This window comes from Plectropomus leopardus, chromosome 1, assembly GCF_008729295.1.
Source record: "Plectropomus leopardus isolate mb chromosome 1, YSFRI_Pleo_2.0, whole genome shotgun sequence".
NCBI classification, from domain to species: domain Eukaryota; kingdom Metazoa; phylum Chordata; class Actinopteri; order Perciformes; family Serranidae; genus Plectropomus; species Plectropomus leopardus.
The window spans coordinates 40,501,607-40,524,173 of NC_056463.1; the positions used below are offsets into that span (position 1 = coordinate 40,501,607).

At 45.2% G+C, this 22,567-nt stretch overlaps 1 pseudogene; it reads left to right on the top strand.

Moving 5' to 3' along the window:
• Positions 1 to 22,567, top strand: part of LOC121942092 — a 223,479-nt pseudogene that overhangs the window by 187,917 nt on the left and 12,995 nt on the right.

A 22,567-nucleotide genomic window follows, 5' to 3' on the forward strand; every position in this document is an offset into this window, starting at 1 on the left:
TGAGGTTCCTTCCAGTTGTGCTAGAAGCCAAGGTAATGCCATCTAGAGAAATTACATCCTTAGTAAAGGAGTTTCTGAGGTGTTTGGGGCCAAGAACAATAACTTCAATTCCTTCAGTTTCATCTGGTTTCATAGATAGATAAAGTTGCGTATCATCAGCATAACAATGGAAATTTATAGTGTTTTCTAGTTCTGTTGCCTAGGGGAAGCATATATAAAGTAAAAAGGATTGGTCCAAGCACAGAACCTTGAGACATGGTAATGAGGTCAATGCAGGAGGAATCAGTTCCTTAAATTTAGCTACTGCACCATCAGACAGACATCTAGTATAGTAACTCTTGCAGAGAAGCTTGTAATCGAGTAATAAAAAATTGAAAGTTATTAGATAATGGTCTGACAGAGCGGGAATCTCAGGAAAGACTAATAAATCTTCAATATTGATGCTGTATGCAAGGACAAGATCTAGGATGATCTATAGCAGTGAGTGGGTTTATGTACACACTGACTGAAGCCAATTGAATCCAAAAGCGTGGAGAAAGCAGCACTGGGTCTATCATTGTTAATATCCACGTGAATGTTAAAATCCCCTACGATAATAACTTTGTGCGATTTAAGCACTAAACTTGATATAAACTCAAAGAATTCAGATAGAAATTCGGAGTATGGGCTGACAAATAGAATGGGCTGTAGAGTTTTGCAGGATGAAAAAGGTGCTTGTAAAAGGTGTCTGAAGGCAACACAAGAAAAGTGATGTGGACCACTTATTAGCTGTGGAGCTTGGCGTGTGTAATAAAGGCTGAATGAAGGCTCTGACTTGACTATAATTCATGTTATGTAACCAGTGACACCGCCCACAGCCTGATATATGGTTATGAAAAATTAGTTTTCCCTTGATTCGATATGATGACATTAGTGGTAGGTTCACGATCGTGACTCGATACATTAGATTCAAATCCACTCTACACCAGATTATTTTACACTGTGAAAGTACAGATGCTCACAGTCCTGAAGGAAGTAGAAGGTGACCTATTGGCTGCTCTTCATCCTCTCATTAAGCTCCTCTTTTGACTGTGATGTGAGCAGCTCTAAGTCAGGCTGAACTGTACGTCACACAGCTTTAGGTAAAGTGTACATTGGATCCAGGCCAAACACCAAACTCTAGATGAGATCTGCTGATTTAATGCCCATAAAGAACAGGTTGTCATGCAGCGCAGATTAGTTGAAGAATGGATCAGTGACTCTCGGAGTCTGTAAACTGCAGCTGCAGTGACAAAGCAGAAAGGTTAACGGTGCAAATCAAGCTGCTGCTGCTTCCATATGCAACTTCTCTGTTTTAGTAAACCTGTGTGTTTCCTGAGTTAACTCTCAGCAAGGACGCAGGCTGTCTGTCATCAAAAACTCTCTGCAAAGCACGCAGAAACTTCCACTTTTAATCAATGTCAGTGTTTTATCTTGCAAGGCATGTTGTACCCTCCTTATCTCTTCATTTGATTAATTATGGAGTTTAAAAAGTGATGAGTAAAAGTTGTCGGGTCTCATGCAAGAACATTCTCCCAAACTTCTTCTGTCAGGTTTGTTTCAGGCCTGCAAGAGTCTCCAAACACTCTTTAACTCTCTATCAAAAATCACTAGTTTGACCTTGATGAATGAATTCCACCTGTTCGTGATGACGTGTGTTTGTGAGCATAACTGATGCCCTTAAATTACAATACAATGCTTCAGTTATGATCCGTTGGGGTCAGACTCAAAAAATATGATCACAGATTTTAAGAATGTGTCACTGCAGATTCACCCCACATGACAGACGAAATAATAGTACATGCTACACCATCATATTTAAAGAAATACTCTTTACGCACAACACAGTTGATGAATAGTGTTTACAAGATATATTAATACTTATAATAATAATGATACTAATCTTCATTTATATAGCACTTTTCAATCTTATAAGTGCTTCCCATATTAACAGATTTACAGAATAAAAGCAAAATATCAGAAATTTGAGACTCAAGTCATTAGTTGCAGACCCTCAGTTGTCTGAGATTGCTTCAAATCGAGCAGTTAAACAGAATTTAAACAGACAGAAAAGGAAAGCTTTTCGTATGTAGCCTTCTCAGCCATGGTTAAATCACAAAATCAAGGGAAAATTATGAATTAAGCACAATCTCAGCAAGTCTACAGTATCAGCTGGCAGGACACGCCGATTCTGAAATGCTCACAGACGCTCCTGGTGGGATATAGAGCCGCATGTAGGACGGAGCAAAACAGCGTCATTAATACAGTGCTGGTGGAATCACGGCATAATTCTGAGTCGGGTACAGCCCTAAAATTTAAAAACAATAATCCCTTAGGGAGCACACCTTATCCACTCACCTACCGAAGCCTTCAAAAAAGCAGGTTTTGTCACCAGATTGGAACATCCTGACTTGTACCCTGACCACATCCTCTGTCTGTCTACTTTGGTGTGGTATGTATAAAAAAAAATATCTTGATATGACATGTATGAAAACTCTGAACTATTTATGAAAACAGTTAATACCAAAGAGAAAAATCTAAATAGGGGCAAATAAATACCTGCTGGAAGCTTTTTGTTCAAGTGGTTCTTGCCTGAGGCCTGTTGTGTGAAGAAGAATCAAGAATGTACAGTTTGTGATTCTGGTGTTGAAACTCTTAAGGCTTGAACACACATTCTCTTTTACACACACACACCTGCCCTGTCCATCGAAATGACCTGAGAGTCTCACTTCATGTAGAGTAGAGCAGACTTGGCACACGCTGCTCTGATAAGAGGGCGTCTGTCTCTGCTGCTGCAGTTAGTTGAGCTGCGGCCTCACACTGTTTTGACCTGTCCTCTCAGTGATCTGCTCATTCATTCCACAGTATTGTGCATCAGCACTGTGCATGCACTCTGGCCACTTTCCGAGGTGAAGGGTGAAGCTAAATCCGTTAGCTTTTGAGCTGGTTCACTTGTTGGTAATCAGGGATGCACCGATGGATCGGACAGTAATCAGAAATATACTCTGGCAACTAAGATTTAGATTTTAAATGAAATATCATGAATGTGGAGCTGATGATTCTCTGTTAGTCTACTGAATATAATCTGATAAGTTATTTTAAGTCTTCTTAGGCACCTTCAAACTTTAGATTCTTTTAATCACCAGTTATGTGTACTCTGTACTCAACTATTGTCAGGAAACTTTCGATAATTACTGCTGTGTAACTGTTCTATGACTTTAAGCTGCAAATTTGAGGACTTGCTTGGCTTACACTGATAAAACACCACAATTTATTAAATATTTGCATTTTTTTAAGTCAAGTTTTGTCTTGAAACATGTTTGGGTGATTTGTACTGCAAAACATGCAAATATTACACCCTGCAAGACATGGCAGGTCAGCAGAGGTCATATACCAGGCAGCTATCATGGAGGGGGCTAGTCTAAAATAACACTGGGATTTAAGGGTTATGTTGTAGATGGAGGTAGCAAGAAGAAAACATTGGTATGTAAAGTCTGCAGGTAAAAAATCAGCAACAAAACCACCACAACATCTAACTTCATCTGTCACAACTAGGCTTGGGTGGTATCACAGTATTACAGTATACTAGCGTAATTAGAAAGCCTGAAGGTACGTATGTTTCTCAAAACCGTCACAAATACAGGCACTCTTCTGTCTGGTAAACTCATTGTGTGTAGTGTACAGCATGCACCACAGAGCTCAGTCTCTGGTCTGTACTGGTGGAACAGGCAGCTGAGCTGAAAGACACAGTGACACCTAGCAGTGGAGGGAGAAGTTACAGGACTGTAAACAACCAGTGGCCAGCAGACAGAGACACTGTGGGGAATATCGGCATGTTTGTTTACATCTAACTTGGTGAATTAAGGATTTATTTTGACCAAACCAGAACTGTTGATTGTTGGAACAGTGGACTTATTAGCTAGATTATAAGCAAGAGTAACCAAGGCAGTTTTGGTGAGTTTTATTTTGTTTCTGTTGAATCTGAATGAAATGTGTTTTATGATGAGTTAACGACGCAATCAAGCCTCATCAGTCTTTTGTGACCAAGAGAGAGTTGAATTCAAAAGGTGCACAGTTGTATTTCTCTGTTTAATAAGGAAAATAGGTAGATGTATAGGTAGCCTATCCCAGCTGTCACTGGACGAGATACGGGGTACACCCTGGACAGGTCGCCAGACTATCACAGGGCTGACACATAGAGACAGACAGAACCATTCATGCTCACAGTCACACCTACGGGCAATTTAGAGTCACCAGTTAACCTGACCTGCATGTCTTCAGAATGTGGGAGGAAGCTAGAGAACCCAGAGAGAACCCACGCAGACACGGGGAGAACATGCAAACTCCTGCTGTGCTGCACACTTATGCATCATATAACTGTGTACTGGAATTTCAGGAAGGTATGAAGGAATGAAAAATTCCATGCCACCCAAGCCTAGTCTCTACAAAACCCACTAAGAAATTACATGAATGTGTCTAATCATTACAATTTTGTACAACTTCACTTGTGACCTGCTTGACTTGAGCAGTGACTTGTCTTGCTTGACTTCTAGCAAAGACTCAGCTGGACTTGCTTAATTCTCACCACAGTAAACATAAACATAACATGGCAGAGGTTCATAATGTCATGTATCTTTTTTTATTACTTTAACGACTATGGTTTTATTAGTAAAAAAAAATCCTTCAGACAGGTGAGCTTGAACCTGTAAAGCAGAGCCAACCTATGTCAAAGTTTTCCAGTAGGCTTGACCTCGGTGCATCCCTTCTTTTAATGTGTCATGAATGCTCCACTGCTGCCTCCTGATTGGCTAATCACTATGCTAATCGCATGTTCTGTTTTCTTTCTGTCTTGCACTCTCACCACTTCCTGCCTGCTCCACCTCTCAACCCATCTGCCACTCTCCTGTTTTATTTCCTGCTGTGTTTTTTATTTTTAATGGGAATGACCCTTTAATGGGCTGTGCTGTTCCCCCTGCTGTGGCCTGGCTTTCTCATTGGCTGACTCTGACGTCATGTCTAATGGTGCATGACCAATCACAGCCCAACCGGCGGTTTTTCATCCCGCCCCAGTCCCCCGACTTGTGTCAGTCCCCCAACTGCAGCCCCACGCACTCCCCAGAGGTCCGTCTTAACGGGGTGGGGCCGCGTACACCCAACTCCTACCAGCCAAAGATGGGGTCTCCCCTAATGCACCCCCGCACGCAGACCCTCCCCGCCAAGCCCAAAGTGTCTGAGAAGCCCCTGCAGACCACCAGGTCCAACCCACTCCCCAACACCGCCCAGCACCCCACTATAGCCACTCTGAGCCATCCACGCCCTCCCAGCCCCTGGCCCCTTCTATCGCCAACAGCCCGCGGGTGACACGCCACCCCCCTCTCACTGTCCCTCCCAAACTCTCCATCCCCCTCTCCCCCGTGCCTCCTATGTCGCCCCGCCGCCGCCACCACCTCCACCCTGACCACAACGGCAAATCTGTCCCCATCACGCAGGTGACCCCCCACCCCTCACCCAGAGGGAGCCCTCTCCCCACCCCCAAAGGCACCCCGGTGCATACTCCCAAGGACAGCCCGGCTGGCACACCCAGCCCGACACCGCCACCCAGCCCCTCCATCGGGGGCATGCCATGGAGGACACGCCTCAACTCCATCAAGAACAGCTTCCTGGGCTCACCGCGCTTCCACCGCAGGAAAATGCAAGGTAGGGGGGGTGTTGTAGAAAATCTTGTATTCTTGAATCGATGAACATTAAAGTAATCTCGATGAATAATAAAGTTGACAATACTAGAAATGAACTTGGTGAGAAACGTAATAAACTCTGCGAGCCTCAGTTGTCCTCACTTGATGATAAGTTTATTACACAGATTTGATCAGTGAGGCTTTTGGCACAAGTAACAAAAAAGCCATTCATCTTTCAAAAGTATCACACGTCACACCGCAGTGCCTGTCAATGCAGTCAAGGTCCTGCTCTAGCAGTATCTTGGGGGGTGGCTGTTGCTCAGAGGTAGAGGGGGTCACCTCCAGGCAACATGTCAAAGTATCCTTGGGCAAGATACTGAACCCCAAATTGCTCCTGATGCTGCGTCATCGGAGTGTGAGTGTGTGTGAATGGTTACCGAGTAGCAGGGGGCACCATAAACAGTAGCCTTGGCCACTAGTGTGTGAATGTGACATGTAGTGTGAAAGCTCTTTGAGTGGTCAAAAAGCAGGGCCGTGCAGAGACCTTTGAAGGGGCAGGTGCTCAAAGTTTAAACGGGGCACATGGAGCACGTATTTGAAGCACCATAGAGAAACATACCTGACAGTATAGCTGGTTAAATGGTAGCAACCTATATTCATAAAGAATGTAACATGGACTCAACATACATCACTGTCCACACCTCATATTATAGTGTACTGATATGTTTAAACAAGAGGTTGAGAAAATCACAATTCAAATTCTTCTAATTATTACTATTGTTATTGTTGTATATGTAGGCTACATTGCATAGTTTTACTGAAATAACATACAGTATAGCCTATGCCTCATTGCCTCTACAAACACAGGAAAACCACTGCAACTGACAGTAAAATTGTACATCTCTCTAATGCACTCGGCCAAAGACAAAAGAAACATATAGAAACAAAAAGAAGCCTGACTCAGCATGTGTCATTAACTCGGCTATCATTCATGAGAGGTGAGTGTGTGCAGACTCAGTTGCACACACTCACTTGCTCATGCTCACTTTACTTCGTCAGTCATCTTTCAATGAAAGAATACACCAGATGTGCACAAACAAATATCGCTGCACATCCTACTCACCGGAGTCATTGGGCTATCAGCTGTTAAATAATTAGCAGCGCCAAGGAACAGGGTTCCACTGGGCACGTCTGGGCACGTCTGGGCGGTGAGTGACGAAGTGTGGGCACGTTTACGTGGATCATGTTACCGACCGAGGGCAACCACATACACACACACATACTTGACAAAAGGGCACTTTGGGCATCGAGAGGAAAAGGGGCAGGTGCTCCAGCACCCCCCCCCCCCCCCCTGCACGTGCCAGTCAAAAAGAATAGAAAAAGTGTTAGTGTTAAGTACAGTCCATTTACCATTTAATACAAAGATTTAATAGAGACAGTAGGCAGGTTTCCATTATGGATTTGTGCAAAACTTAAGCGGTATTTTTGAAATGTGGATAAAACACAATTGCAATATGACTGCATTTCCATTGAGTGATATTATGCAACTTCTCTGATGTTAACATTTCAAGGAACACGGCAATGGACATTCAAAACATTGGCAGGTCTTTTTCTATTGCAGCTAATCAATAAAGCCAATCTAATACCGCTGTAATTTCTTTGTCTCGTATCAAAGTTAAGAAGATCTCGATCTCTTCCTCCGTCCACACATATAGAGCCATGTTTTGTAGAATGTCATGTGACTTTGTTGAACTTCTTGTTTGGGCTTTATGGTGGTTGGCATCTATAAAGTGGCATTACTGCCATCTGGTATTACACATCATTTGATCTATAAAAGCAAAAAAAGCCATTCCATTGCAGTTTTGCAAAATATGTGAGCGTAAAAACCTTTTTGCAATAACCAAAACTGACGTGTTTCCATTAGGTGTATTTCGTATTTGCAATTTCAATTTGTGCAGTTTCAGGGTTCATGGAAGTCCGCCTACTGAAAGGCTTTAAGGTTCTGGTGACATTACTGAATCATTCCACTCCGTGCAATTACTCATTATTACATTCACACGATTCAGTAGTATAAAATAATAATTTTCTATGGTGTGGGGGGGGGGGGGATTTGATCTATATGATATCATCTCGGTCTTATCTGTGTTATAATGAATTCAGCATAGTGTTTATGCATGAAACTGCTCTGTGGTAGCTGGAGGGAAGAAATCCAAATTATCTGTGTGCTCCTAATGACAGTGTTTAGCAGCTCACCTGCTGCAGCCACACCATCACAAACAGCCTGTGGACACCTCGCATCCAAGATATCCATCTCATTACAGACAGTGGAACATTTACCATATTTACAGCCATGAAGGGAGCAGATCATCACATTTACACACACAGATTAAAAAATTTGAAATAAAACAAGACAGAAGTATCTTTTTGAAAAATTTCTACAACTTACACATGAAGACAGTGAGAGCCTGGTGTTGATCAAAGAGTGTTTACATCCCAACAATCTAACTTGATGACCTTTGACCTTTGTTTCCACAGTCCCCACTCAGGAGGACATGTCCAGTCTCACTCCAGACTCTTCTCCAGAGTGAGTAACGCAGCAGCACATCCCACCACAGACAACCTCGGAAAGCCGTTATGCAAATTGTGAACGAGTCATGATTTATGTGTTCATCGAACATTATCTTTACTTCATATATTGCCCACATACAGCCCTCAACCCTTCAGAACCTGGTTTCTTGTGCTGCATTCAGATGAGCAAATTGGTTTGATTTCTTTTGAAAACATGGGGTGAACGGCAATAGCAACTGTCCCACGAAGTGCAAAAATAAGTAGGAAAATGTGACAACAACATAACTGGAAAATTAGTTTTTTTTTTAAAATGGCAAAATTTTAAAAAATAATTTGGAAAATCTCTAGAAAGCTTTATTTATAAAGTTTATAAATTATAAATTAATTATATTATTCTAATATTTCCAATTATGTTAAAGAAAAAATGTATACATATTTTACTCAATATATTTTACTTTTTGGGTCATTTTCTTGTTTAGTTTATTTTTTTTTAATTTTATTGTTTTAATGTGATTTCTTGCAAATGTCATGACTTGATAAACTGTTTATTGCCTTCTCACCATATCTTTGAAAAACAACAATTTGCTCAGCTTTCAAAGGGTTACACAAATATTTAAGATGTGTTTTTAAGATTAAATTCTACATTTCAGTAGTATGCTTGCAAGCTAAGTGGTTGTAGCTCTTTCAATGTGTTTTCATTGTTAGATTATTGGACAACAGAATGTGTGTGTTGTCAACAGCTGAAGGATGTCATCCTGATTCTGTTGATGTCACTCATTGGGTTCAGTGATATTTAGAAGAAAATTATTATTGGGATTGTTAAATAAATAAGTAGAGATCTTGAGACAAATCAAATGTAATAGGCCTGACATTTCAGTCTCGTGACCTGTCATGCTGACTGACAGATGCCTTGGACCATAAAGTCGAGAAGCTGTTTGTTTTGTTCTTTTATGCTTTCACCAAAATATTTTTTAAATGAATGAAAGAGTGAATGCTACAGCAAGAATGTGAACATTACAAAAGCTGTTCGTTGAATTAACTTGATGGCTCAGACCTCATGATGAGCATCAGTCTGCTCCTTTCACTCAGTTTGTCAAAAGTGGACACAACTAGCCACCACGTTGTTCGCCTCATGTGATGTGGTGGTCGGTATTGATGTATTGGTATTCTTCTGCCCCTCAATACAATATTATTTGTTATCCTGAGATCTCAAATTAGTTATGTAATTATCTCGGGAAAACACAGTTGCATAATCTCAAGATCTTGAGAATTATCTTGGAAAAACGGGAAGAAAATGTATGAATGTCTGGCCACTTAGGGCTCCCGTAGATATGAGATCTATTTTTGGGACAGACATCCTGCATGGATTTGTGGATGTGTCAGACAACTGATACAACACAGTTTACAGTTTACTAGATATATAAACAAAAATAAATAAATAAATAAAAGATAAAAATAGAAGTAATACTGATACTCTAATAAAGCTCTAAAAATCATGATAGCAATAATAATAATGATAATGATAATAATAATTATTTTAAAAAAAAAAATTTAAAAAAGAAGGATTGAAGAGCAATCCCATCCTACCCAGCCAGTTGAACAAGGTGCACTGCAGATGATTTTGTATTCAATAGGTTTATCTTCGTTTAGGCTTCCTTAATCTGTGTTAGAAAATGGTTCCCACAATTCTGTGTAAGTGTCCAGATTCCCATTTATTTTGTAGATCAACCGTTCATAAAAGGCAGTTTCTGATAAGACTAAGAACCATTCAGAGTAGGTTGGATTATTTTGCCCCCTCCAATGTCTCAAAATTACCCTTTTAGTTGTAGTTGTGAGGGCAGCCTTAAACCAGTGTGCCCTTTTCCCACCAATGCTCTCATTGCCTCCAAGGCTATTCAAAAGGCATAGGGCAGGTGTGAGAGCAATATCTATTCTCAGACGGTCACAAATCTTTTCCATAACCCTCTGCCAGTAGGTGTTTAATCTGGGGCAAGTGAAAAACAAATCAGTTATGCCACCTGATTCCAGTTTACATCACCAACACAGATTTAAGAGGCACACCCCTGCTCTATACAACTTAACAGGAGTTCAGTAGAGTCTATTGAGTATTTTGAATTGGACAGGTTTAGATCTGGCATCTCTCATAGGTTGCAGCATCTCTTTCAGAAGGGTGGTCCATTCATCTACTTGATAGGTTACCTGTAAGTCTCTTTCCCACACAGTTTTTAGACTCCTGTTAGTACAGTTAAAGTTCTCCATTAAATAATTCTAGATTTGGCTGCCAAATGTGGAAGATTGCTAAGCAGTATACATTTATATAGTATAATAGGGGATTGGATAATTGGCTTTGTGACTACTAAGCCCACCTTTGAAAGGAAGTCTTTTAACTGGAGAAATCTCAAGAAATCTTTCTTATGGAGGTTGTAAGTTTCTTTAAGTTCCTCAAAAGTTCTGAAGTTATTATTGTTATCCTAGAGACTTTAAATGTATTCAATCCCCTTAGAGTGCCACTCTCTCCAGAAGAACATCTTTCCTCCTATTTTCAGATAAGGATTATTCCATATTGAAGCTGATCCTATGAGGAAGGGAGATCGTCTTTCTTGTGAAGATGATGCCAGGTGTTCCTGGTATGAGTGATTATTGGGTTTTGGGTATTAGCGTTTGGACATTGGCTCAAATAGTTAGCTGCCTTAAACGGGGCACTCAGTTCCTCCTCCAGATCTATCCAAGCAGGCCTGTTTTCTCTGTTGGAGAGGAGAGATATTATCTGGGCGCCCATGAAGGCCTCCTGGTATAGTTTCGTGTTAGGCACAAAACTCCTCCAAACTCTGTTTTGGCCTGGAGTCTTTTAAGCCCAAATTAATTCAGTTATCATTTTTCCTATAGTTTTAAATATAGTTGCTGGAACATTCAGTGGCTTAGAAGGTTGTTTAGTTCAGGAGCAATAACCATTTTTATTATTTGTACCCTCCCCCATAATGAAATCTGTAATCCCATCCCTTTAGAAGGAGTTGTATCTTATTCAAGGGTGGGTCAAAGTCATCAGATATAATGTTTTCAATTCCAGGTTCAGAAGGATACCCAAATATTTAAGATTTTCTGGGACCCAATGAAATTTCCAGTTTTGAAAATGACTGAAAATGGATCAGATCCAGCATCGGAGGGACTGACCTCTCCTGGGAGTGGGATAGAGGGTTGCCCTGTTTTTTTCCACGTTCAACTGGGAAAGAGGGTGATCTCAGACTATTAGTCGTAACCATAGATTTAGATCGTTTATATATCATTTTTTATAATATCCTGAAACAAGGTTTCAAATCCAAATTTCTTCAGAGTGAAATTTGAATAGCTCCAAGGAACCCGATCGAACACTTTTTCAGCGATTCAGATCTTGGGTCATCCAGATTAAGTGTAAAGGGTGCCTAAGGCTATCTGAAGAGGTCCTGCCCTTAACAAAACCGACCTGGTCTGGATGAATAATGGTTGATATGACCTCATTAACTCTCATTGCAAAAATCTTTGTAAACAGTTTCCCATCACAACACAATAGACTAATTGGTCAATAACTGCCACATTCCAGTGGCTCTTTCCCCTTTTTCAATATATGGGTAATTATTGAGTCTGTTATTAGTTATTAGTTAGTTAGTTAGTTATTAGAATGGGCTTCAATGTTTAATACAGCACGTTCCATGTAGTCTAGTTTATTCAGCTTTTTCTGCAGTTTTCAATGCAATTTTTTGCAGATGCAGCATCCTCAAAATGATGCCATTTTTCACCAAGTGAGATCCAAAACACTGCTGGATATTGTATTGAGTACTGCAGCCCCCTGTTCATGCAGATACGTCGGACCTCTGTGAATTTGTTTCTCTTTTCTTGCACATCTGGTAAAGTCGGGGAAGAAATCCACTTTGGCACCATTCCAGTGAAATTTTCCAAGTTCCCTGGCTCTGAGTTGGACTTTCTCTCTGTGGGCATATTGTTGAAACGGGGGGGTGTGTATGAACCCAGATGCAGTACGCCAACACTCAAAGTCAGTTGGCAATAACCTTTATTATAACCAACACAAATAAAGTTCAGCTCACAAATGTTCAGTCCGTTCTTCGGGTGAATTACCCAATAAATGTCTCTGGGAATCCGACGAGGTAAAGACACGAAACTGGAACCCACTGTGGCTGGAGAGCAGGAAACCCCGTAGCTCGAAGAACCGACAACACGTGTGGAAACGTCGTCGGGGATAACGCTGGGTCGTGGTCGGGGACAGGCAGAGGATCCGTAGCCGAGGAAACAGTCCGAGAATGCAACGGTACCGTCGAGGAGCAGGCTGAAGGATCGTCGTGGTCGAGCGGGGAGGTCTTTGCCAGTGGAGCCGTCAGGATTGCAGAACGCCGAAGCGAAGCACGTGGTCAGGGACAGAAGGCAGGTAGGTACACCGGGTGGCAGGCACGGAGGGTTGGTCGGGAACAGGCTGAGTCGGCAACAGGTAATCTGGCAAAGGAACGCTGGAAAGTCATGCATGGCAGAGGAACAATCTGGCAAAGAGTGAGTGAACTGGAGAGTCTTAAATACTGCACTGATTGGAGATGAGCTGCAGCTGAGGGGAGAGCAGGCTGCAGCAGTGGGCGTGGCTAGCAGGTAGAGCAGAGCAGAGTGAGGTGAGTGGAAAAGTACTGGCAGTGAAGGAGAGGAGGAGAATGCAGGAATCATGACAGAACCCCCCCCCCAAGGGACGGCCCACGACGTCCCAAACCCAAAGTCACAGAAAGCCGGGCGGGCGGTGGGGGCCCGGAAGGAGGGTCAAAACTCCTCGGACATGGCCGAAGCCCCGTCATCGACGTCATCAACGTTGTCGCCATCTCGCGCCACCGTCACCGTCGTCGTCGTCAGCAGGAGGATCCCTCCCCGGCGGCGGCACGGAACCCCTGGAGCAGGTCCCCAAACCAGAAGGGCCAGGGACAGGAGACGGAGAACGGGCAGGAACGGACGACCCACGACCAGCAGCAGCACGGGACGGCTCATCCGGATGACGCCTATGGAAGTCCTCGATGAGGCGGCGGTCCAGGACCTGTCGAGCCAGAACCCAGGACCGTTCCTCCGGACCGTACCCCTCCCAGTCGACGAGGTACTGGAGACCCCTGCCGCGGCACCTGGAACGAAGGAGCCGACGGACCGTGGAAGCCGGGGCCCCATCAATGATCCGTGGTGGAGGAGGCGGCTGAGCGGCAGGTTGCAGAGGACTCTCCCGGACCGCTTGATCCTGGAGACGTGGAAGTGGGATGAATTCTCATGGCACGGGGCAGCGTCAGACGGACAGCCACAGGGTTGACGACCTTTTCAATGGGGAACGGACCGATGAACTTAGGAGCCAGCTTGCGGGAGTCCACCCTCAGTGGAAGGTCCTTGGTGGCCAACCAAACCCGTTGACCCACCTGGTAGGGGGGAGCCTGGGATCGGTGTCGATTAGCCGCCGAGGAGTAGCGACCCGGCCCGCAACAACGTGGTCCGGGCTCGATTCCAGGTCTGGCGGCAACGACGAATAAAGTCCTCCACTGAGGGGTAGGCCGTCTCCCTCTCTTGGGCAGGAAACAGAGAAGGCTGGTACCCATACGCACACTGGAAGGGGGAGAGCCCCGTGGCAGAGCTCTGAAGGGTGTTGTGGGCAAATTCCACCCACAGGAGCTGCGATGACCAGGAGGCGGGGTGAGACGAGGCCATGCAGCGCAGCGCCGTCTCCATCTCCTGGTTCATCCGCTCAGTCTGTCCGTTGGATTGGGGGTGGTACCCGGAGGACAGGCTGGCGGACGCCCCCAAAAGACGGCAGAACTCCTTCCAAAATGCTGAGGCGAACTGGGGCCCTCGATCGGAGACCACATCAGAAGGGATGCCATGTAGTCGGATGACATGCTGGAGGAGCAATCCCGCTGTCTCCTTGGCAGAGGGGAGCTTGGGTAAGGGTACCAGGTGCGCCATCTTGCTGAACCGATCTACCACTGTCAGGATCGTGGTGTTACCTCCTGACAGTGGCAGACCGGTGACGAAGTCCAGGGCAATGTGGGACCATGGGCGATGAGGAACGGGAAGCGGATGCAGATGACCAGCAGGAGACTGGCGAGAGGTCTTACATTGTGTACAGACCGGACAAGAGTTCACAAAGTCTCTGGTGTCGGAGATCAATGTGGGCCACCAGAACCGTCGTTGCAGGACCTCTCTTGTTCGGTTGATACCAGGATGACAGGTGAGGCGAGATGAATGGGCCCACACTGAAGCACCTCCGATCTGAACCCCTCCGGGACGAACAGCCGGTTCTGGGGGCAGGAACTGGGACCCGGCTGCTGTTCCAAGGCCGACAGGATACGTTCCTCGATGCCCCATGTGAGGGATCCCAGGAGTTGGGAGGCAGGAAGGATGCTGTCAGGGAGAGACGACTCCTCCTCCTCCTCCAGGAACTGGCGGGAAAGGGCGTCAGGCTTGACGTTACGGGAGCCCGGGCGGTATGAGAGGGTGAAGGTGAAGCGGGCGAAGAACAGGGCCAACGGGCCTGGCGAGAATTGAGTCTCTTGGCAGTGCGAATGTATTCCAGGTTCTTATGATCGGTCCAAACGAGAAATGGAACCCTGGCACCCTCCAACCAGTGTCGCCACTCCTCCAGCGCCAACTTCACCGCCAGGAGTTCACGGTTGCCGATGTCGTAGTTGCGCTCCGCTGGGGTCAGTCGCCATGAGAAGAAAGCGCATGGGTGCAACTTCCCATCCTCACCAGAGCGTTGCGAGAGGATTGCTCCCACTCCCACATCCGAGGCGTCGACCTCCACCACGAACTGCCCATCAGGATCGGGGATGAGGAGAATGGGAGCAGAGCTGAAGCGCCCCTTGAGGTGTTCGAAGGCGTTGTCAGCTTCAGAGGACCAGCGGAACCGAACCTTGGAGGAGGTAAGGGCTGTGAGGGGTGCCGCCACCGTGCTGTAACCCCGGATGAATCTCCTGTAGAAATTGGCGAACCCAAGGAACCGTTGCAGCTGCTTGCGGGAATCAGGTACTGGCCATGATGTAACGGCGGAGACCTTGGCAGGATCCATCTTCATACTATTGTGACCGATGATGTAGCCAAGGAAGGAGACTGAGGACGCGTGAAAGTCACACTTCTCCGCCTTTACATACAGGGAGTTCTTGAGAAGGAGCTGTAACACAGTCTGCACATGATGGACGTGTTCCTGTCTGGACCGGGAGAAAATCAGGATGTCGTCCAGATAGACAAACACAAATTTGTTTAGATAGTCTCTCAGAACGTCGTTAATCAGGGCCTGGAAGACTGCAGGAGCATTGGTGAGCCCGAAAGGCATCACCAAATACTCGTAGTGTCCAGTGGGAGTATTGAAGGCCGTCTTCCATTCATCCCCATCACGGATGCGCACCAAGTGGTAGGCATTACGTAGATCAAGTTTCGTGAAGATGGTCGCCCCCTGTAGTAGCTCAAATGCCGATGCCATGAGAGGGAGGGGGTAACGATTCTTGACAGTAATCTCGTTCAACCCCCTATAGTCAATGCAGGGCCGCAGAGATCCGTCCTTCTTCCCCACAAAGAAGAACCCAGCCCCGCAGGAGATGAGGACGGCCGGATAAGACCACTAGCCAGGGAGTCTCTGATGTATGTGTCCATGGCCTCCCTCTCTGGTGCGGAGAGAGAGTAGAGCCGACCCTTGGGAGGAACCGCTCCAGGAAGAAGGTCGATGGCACAGTCGTAGGAGCGGTGAGGCGGAAGGGAGGTGGCCCTGGCTTTGTTAAACACCTCTCCGTAGTCGTGGTACTCTGCGGGAACCCCTGAGAGGTCTGGAGTGGTGCAGGAACGGGTGACCCCCTTAGACGAATCTTGCCACTGTAGACAGGTCTGTTGGCAAGACGGACTCCATGCCACAATCGAACCGGTGGACCAGTCAATGTGGGGATTGTGTCGACGCAGCCAGGGGTATCCGAGGATCAAAGGTAGGTCTGGGGACCTCAGGACATGGAATTGGATGGTCTCATGATGGGTGCCGGACAGGAGCATGGAGACGGGAGTAGTCTGATGGGTCACGGTACCCAGAAGATGACCATCCAGGGCGTTAGCCGGAACAGGACGTGACAGGGAGACCAGGGTTAATCCCAGCTGACGAGCCAGTTCCTCGTCGATCAGGTTCACATCGGCACCAATCACCAACCAGTCAATAAACGTGGCCAGGGTGTGAGTTTTTTCACCCAACCGAAGCTGCACGTGTAACAAGGGGCGGAGACTGGAAGCAGAGTTCTGGGATCGGCTCAGCAGTATGCCCCTCTCTACTGCTGAGCCCCCCCTTTTACTGGACAACCGGAAACGAAATGTCCAGCCTGTCCACAGTACAGGCAGAGTTTCCCCCGACGCCGTCTCTCACGCTCCTCAGCAGATAATCTGGTGCGGCTAGCCTGCATAGGCTCCGTCCCTCCCAGACTCGAGTCGGCTTGGAGCGTTGCCGGGGGTGGTGATGCCCGCTGGTGACCTGGGAACCGGTGGGAACCTCCCTCCAGACGCTGCTCCTTCCTCCTCGCCTGAATCCGCCTGTCCAATCTTGTGGTCAATTCGATGAGACCATCGAGAGAATGAGGGAGCTCAAAAGAGACCAGTTCGTCTTTGATGTATGGTGCTAGCCCGTGAGGAAGGCATCGCACTGGGCTGGGCGGCCGAGTTCCAGTTACTCTGCCGAGCCTGAGTCCTGAAATCGATGGCGAAGTTGGCGACCGTCCGACTTCCTTGGCGTTGACTCAGTAGGCCCCCGGAGGCGTCAGGACCCAAGGACACGGGACCAAACACTTTCCGTAGTTCATCGGCGAAGGCTTGAAATGAAACGCAGGCTGGTGTACCTCTCTCCCATTCCGCTGTTCCCCATAATCGTGCTCGGCCAGTGAGATGATTGATAGCGAAGGCTACTTTGGCTCCCTCAGTGGCGAATGTGTGTGGCTGAAGAGCGAACAGGATGGAGCAGTTCGTCAAAAACGGATTGCAGCCCTCTGGATCTCCAGCGTAGCGTTCAGGTGTCCCCACCCGGGGTTCGGGTGCGGAACTGGGAGGTGGTGGCACCGAGTTGGGAGCCGTCGCAGCAGGACTCGAACCAGGAACAGCGTGTTGAGTCAACGTGGTGGCCATCTGTTGAACCTGGTTAGCCAGCAGAGTCAAAGCTCGCTCCAACGCCGAGGCGGAATGGCGAGCCTCAGCCGCGTTGGAGGAAAGCTGAGCCTCGTGTTGCTGGAGCATTCCTTCAACACGGGCTAGGCGAGACTGCAGAGTGCTAGGGTCTGCTGGGTCCATTGTTGGCCAGATTGTACTGAAACGGGGTGTGTATGAACCCAGATGCAGTACGCCAACACTCAAAGTCAGTTGGTAATAACCTTTATTATAACCAACACAAATAAAGTTCAGCTCACAAATGTTCAGTCCGTTCTTCGGGTGAATTACCCAATAAATGTCTCTGGGAATCCGACGAGGTGAAGACACGAAACTGGAACCACTGTGGCTGGAGAGCAGGAAACCCCGTAGCTCGAAGAACCGACAACACGTGTGGAAACGTCGTCGGGGATAACGCTGGGTCGTGGTCGGGGACAGGCAGAGGATCCGTAGCCGAGGAAACAGTCCGAGAATGCAACGGTACCGTCGAGGAGCAGGCTGAAGGATCGTCGTGGTCGAGCGGGGAGGTCTTTGCCAGTGGAGCCGTCAGGATTGCAGAATGCCGAAGCGAAGCACGTGGTCAGGGACAGAAGGCAGGTAGGTACACCGGGTGGCAGGCACGGAGGGTTGGTCGGGAACAGGCTGAGTCGGCAACAGGTAATCTGGCAAAGGAACGCTGGAAAGTCATGCATGGCAGAGGAACAATCTGGCAAAGAGTGAGTGAACTGGAGAGTCTTAAATACTGCACTGATTGGAGATGAGCTGCAGCTGAGGGGAGAGCAGGCTGCAGCAGTGGGCGTGGCTAGCAGGTAGAGCAGAGCAGAGTGAGGTGAGTGGAAAAGTACTGGCAGTGAAGGAGAGGAGGAGAATGCAGGAATCATGACAATTGTAGGAATCTCACCAGGATGTTGCGGCGTCCTAAGCAGTCCTGTTGGTCACGCCTTAATACTGTGGGTACACGGTGCGCCGTCCGTCTCGATTGTCATGTCATATACTGCTTCTCCACTGTATGTAAACAAACACTGGAGTAAATCTTTTACGCAGTCAGTCACTCACTCTCTGAATCCTCTGGTACTCCTTTAATCTGAAGGTTGTTTCTTCTGCTGTAATTTTCCTGATATTCCACACAAGCCTCGAGTTGTACATAGCTTATAATGTGTTGTTGCTGTTGGGTTTTTTTTAAATTCCTGAGTCCCAGCACTTAGGAGAACTGTCTCAGTGAACAAAAAAGCTTGTTCTGCACTGGTATGTGTGTTATTTCAGTCAAAATCTGTGAGATTCAATTTTCATTTTTTTCTTTGTCTTTTTGGTCCCATCACTATCTAACATTCAGCTGACACACTGTAGTACAAATATTCTCGAAGTCCAGGTTTTCCTGAAAACAATGATGTCTATGGCTTGACTGTGCATTACGGTTGATGTTATTCGATTATAACTAACACCCAGAATCATCTCATTACTAGCTTGTTGTAGTTTGAATTTAAAAAGCTGTTATAGCAGAGAAACAACACATTTGCAACACTCTGACTTTTTGAGAAAGTTTCAGCTTCTTCTCTCATGCTGTGGCAGTTTTTTTTTAACATCATTGTGAACAAATCCAGCTGATGCTGTGTGTTCTGTCTCCTCTCTGCAGACTGGCGAAGAAGTCGTGGTTCGGTAACTTCATCAATCTGGAGAAGGAGGAGCAGATCTTCATCGTGATCAGAGACAAACCCCTTAGCTCCATAAAGGCAGACATCGTCCATGCCTTCCTCTCTGTGAGTCTCCTCTTCCTTACTCCTCTTCATCCTTAAGTCCCAACATCCATCATCCATCATCTGTTCCATTTGTCTGAATATATTTGTCAGTTTATTGATCTGCATACGGGCAAAACTGTTTTGCACATAGCATTTCCCTTATGAAAACTTTTTGGTCATCTGCGTGATGGTGACATGAAACTGCTGCAAACATTAGCTTTTTAACTTCTTGTTTTCCAGTGTTGACTCACATGAATTTGCAAAGCAGCTGTCCCGCCTACCAACAGTCTGATTAGAAAGATGCCGATCCAAACAACAAAATCTTTAAACAGCTTTTAAACTTGCCGGAGTTGAGATTAATGTGTTTAGCTGCTAAATGCTCTGATCCTTATTCTTCCCGCCGCTAACAAAACACACACTGTGTCTCAGTGCCTCTGCTGACTCAGGTATCTGTCAAACAGCAGCCTGTCCGCTCAGAGGACGAGAACTTGAGAGAAAACAGAAATATGTCTTTAACCCTTAGGGACTGTTTTATTAAAATATGAAAAAAATTAAATATAAAGATTAAATATTTTTGTTTTATCTTTGAATTTCTAGTTCAGCTCCTGCAATAGGTCTAAAATGCATTGTGGAAACTAAATTGTTACATTCATGCTGTTAAGTGCTAAAAAAATGTGCCATTGAAACCCATTCAAACTGACATTTTGAGCCATCAGAGCCTAAAAACATGCATTGTATTATTTCTGGGTGTCATTCTGGGGTTTTTCCTCAGAATTTTCACCATATTTCACATATGGATAAAAGACATTATGTTTCCACTAGGTGCACTGTCACAATCAATGTTGCTGCAAATCATTGAAATTTCCCAGCCTGCAATCATCAAACATTAAAAACAACAACAAAAAATCCACTTTGCATATTGTATATTGAAAATATAGTTTATATATATATATATATTTTTTTTTTTTTTACAAAAAAAGACATATTGGTATCATGACAAAAACCTGACATTTAAAAGATTAAAATTCTGAAAATTAATGAATATTTGATAGATAGTTAGGACTGATGTTTGTTAAAAACACAATAAAAGTAGAAAATAATATTAATGTATAATATTTTTTTATTACCTCATTTTGAAAAACACAGTGTGTGCAGAACTATATGAGTGTACTTAATACTAAAGCTGGCCCTAAGGGTTAAAGAGCCTTTATTTCAGTTCTAACAGATTTCAAAAATAAACTTTAACTTTTTTTTTGTGAAAATAGTCAAGTCAAGTCAAGTCAAGTCAGTTTTATTTATATAGCCCATTATCACAAAACAAGGTTTGCCTCAGAGGGCTTTACAGTGTACGACATCCCTCTGCCCTTAGACCCTCACATCACCCAAGGAAAAACTCCCCAAAAAGAACCCCTGTAACGGGGAAAAAAAAGAGGAAGAAACCTCAGGAAGAGCGGTAGAGGATAGTGAGGGATCCCTCTTCCAGGACGGACAGACGAGCAATAGATGTCGTAAATAGCAAGTGAAATACAATCATGGCAAAAAAGGAAAGAGAAAGAGAGGGGGGGAGGGGGGGGAGGGGGGGGGTGCACAGAACAATAGAAACAGATGCATGTCATATTACAATAATGGTAGGTGTGAAATTAGTAATTGCTCTCTATGATGATGTTGATAGAGATGATAACAGTCTCATGCATATGTGAAAGGGAGTTGTCCAAAGGCAAGATCACAGCATTGGCGCAACCAGGACCAGACCACGATCAGGGCGAGCAGGGGGGCACAGAATCAGTACAGCCACACAGCACGAGCACAACCAAAGGCAGGGTCGCAGCATCAGCACAGCTATCACCACGGTCAGGCACAGTCAAGGTTACGGCCAGGATCCAGGGAAACTACTAGGAAACAAGGGAGCAGGAACGCTCCCGAGAGGCAATGGGATTAGCGTAGTGCAGTTCAACAGACCCAGGCTCTGTAATCGCGAGCCCCAGGTGGTGAGAGTACCACATGGCTATCACAGAGCTAAGTTAAGCTTGCACATGGCAATGCAGTAAACAGACATGCATGATTTCTGATGGCAGCATTGAGAGAAGGAAAGGAGCTCAGCATATCAGAGGAAGTCCCCCGGCAGGTTAAACCTATGTCAGCCTAACTATGGGCTGGACCAGGCAACCTGAGCCAGCCCTAATTATAAGCTTTATCAAAGAGGAAGGTCTTAAGTCTACCCTTAAAAGTTGAAACGGTGTCTGCCTCCCTGACCGAAAATGGAAGATGGTTCCATAGGAGAGGAGCATGGTAGCTGAAGGCTCTGGTTCCTAACCTACTTTTGGAAATTTTGGGAATCACAAAAAAACAAATAGTCAATTTTATCTTGAGAGTGACTGTAGGTCACGGTAGTACAGTATTTCCATGTTGTGTAAGCTGAGCAGCATCACATGCAGCAGTCTCTTTGCATCTCGCTGTCAGCCTCGATTTTGACGCTGACGCTGCAAAACGCTGTGACGTGTTCAAATGTAACACCGTCTCCTTCTGCTCCTGTCTGTTTCTCTTACATCTGTGCTGCCATCTTAACTCATGCACAAGTTGTTGTCTGTGTTGTTGCTGCTGACTCAGAGTCTGCTTAAACTCCCACCCACCCCTCTCAGATCCCCAGTCTGAGCCACAGCGTCATCTCTCAGACCAGTTTCCGCGCGGAGTACAAGTCCACAGCTGGTCCGACGGTTTTCCAGAAGCCAGTCAAGTTCCAGGTGGACATCACTACACCGAGAGCACCAGCGCCACCAAGGACAATGGCATCTACTCCGTCACCTTCACCCTTCTCTCAGGTAAACACAATAGAGTACAAACCATTTGATCACAGAGCAGTAGGGGTAAAAAACGGTGGAAAGAGTTATTAAATGTCTAGGTTACAGAAAAGTCATGCTGAACTAATTATTCAGTTAATAGAACAGAATAGAACTGATTGACAACAGTTTTGATAAGTGATTGTTTTTTTTTGTTTTTGAAGCAAAAAGCCAAAAAAAGGTCCTGTTTGTAGCCTCTTCCTCTGTTTGTAGCCTTTTTCTGTGTTTCTCTATTATTTTCTGATTGTAAAGTGAATATCTTTTTTTTCTTTTTTGCTCGATAAAAAAAGATCAGAAAAAAAATCCGATCAATGCTCACTCCCTCACTATTTTCAGTTTACATTAATGTCAGCTTTGTAAAAAGATCAACCAAATGCTTCACATGCATCATGTAAACATACAGGAGTTAAATCTGTCTTAAATACGTAATTTTGTTTGTGCAGTGTCTCAAATTATTATTTAACATAACGTTATAATAAGAATTCTAATAATAATGATGATGATGAAGATGATGATGATGATGATGATTGTTGTTTAGTATTATTATTTATATAAAAGCATCCTTACC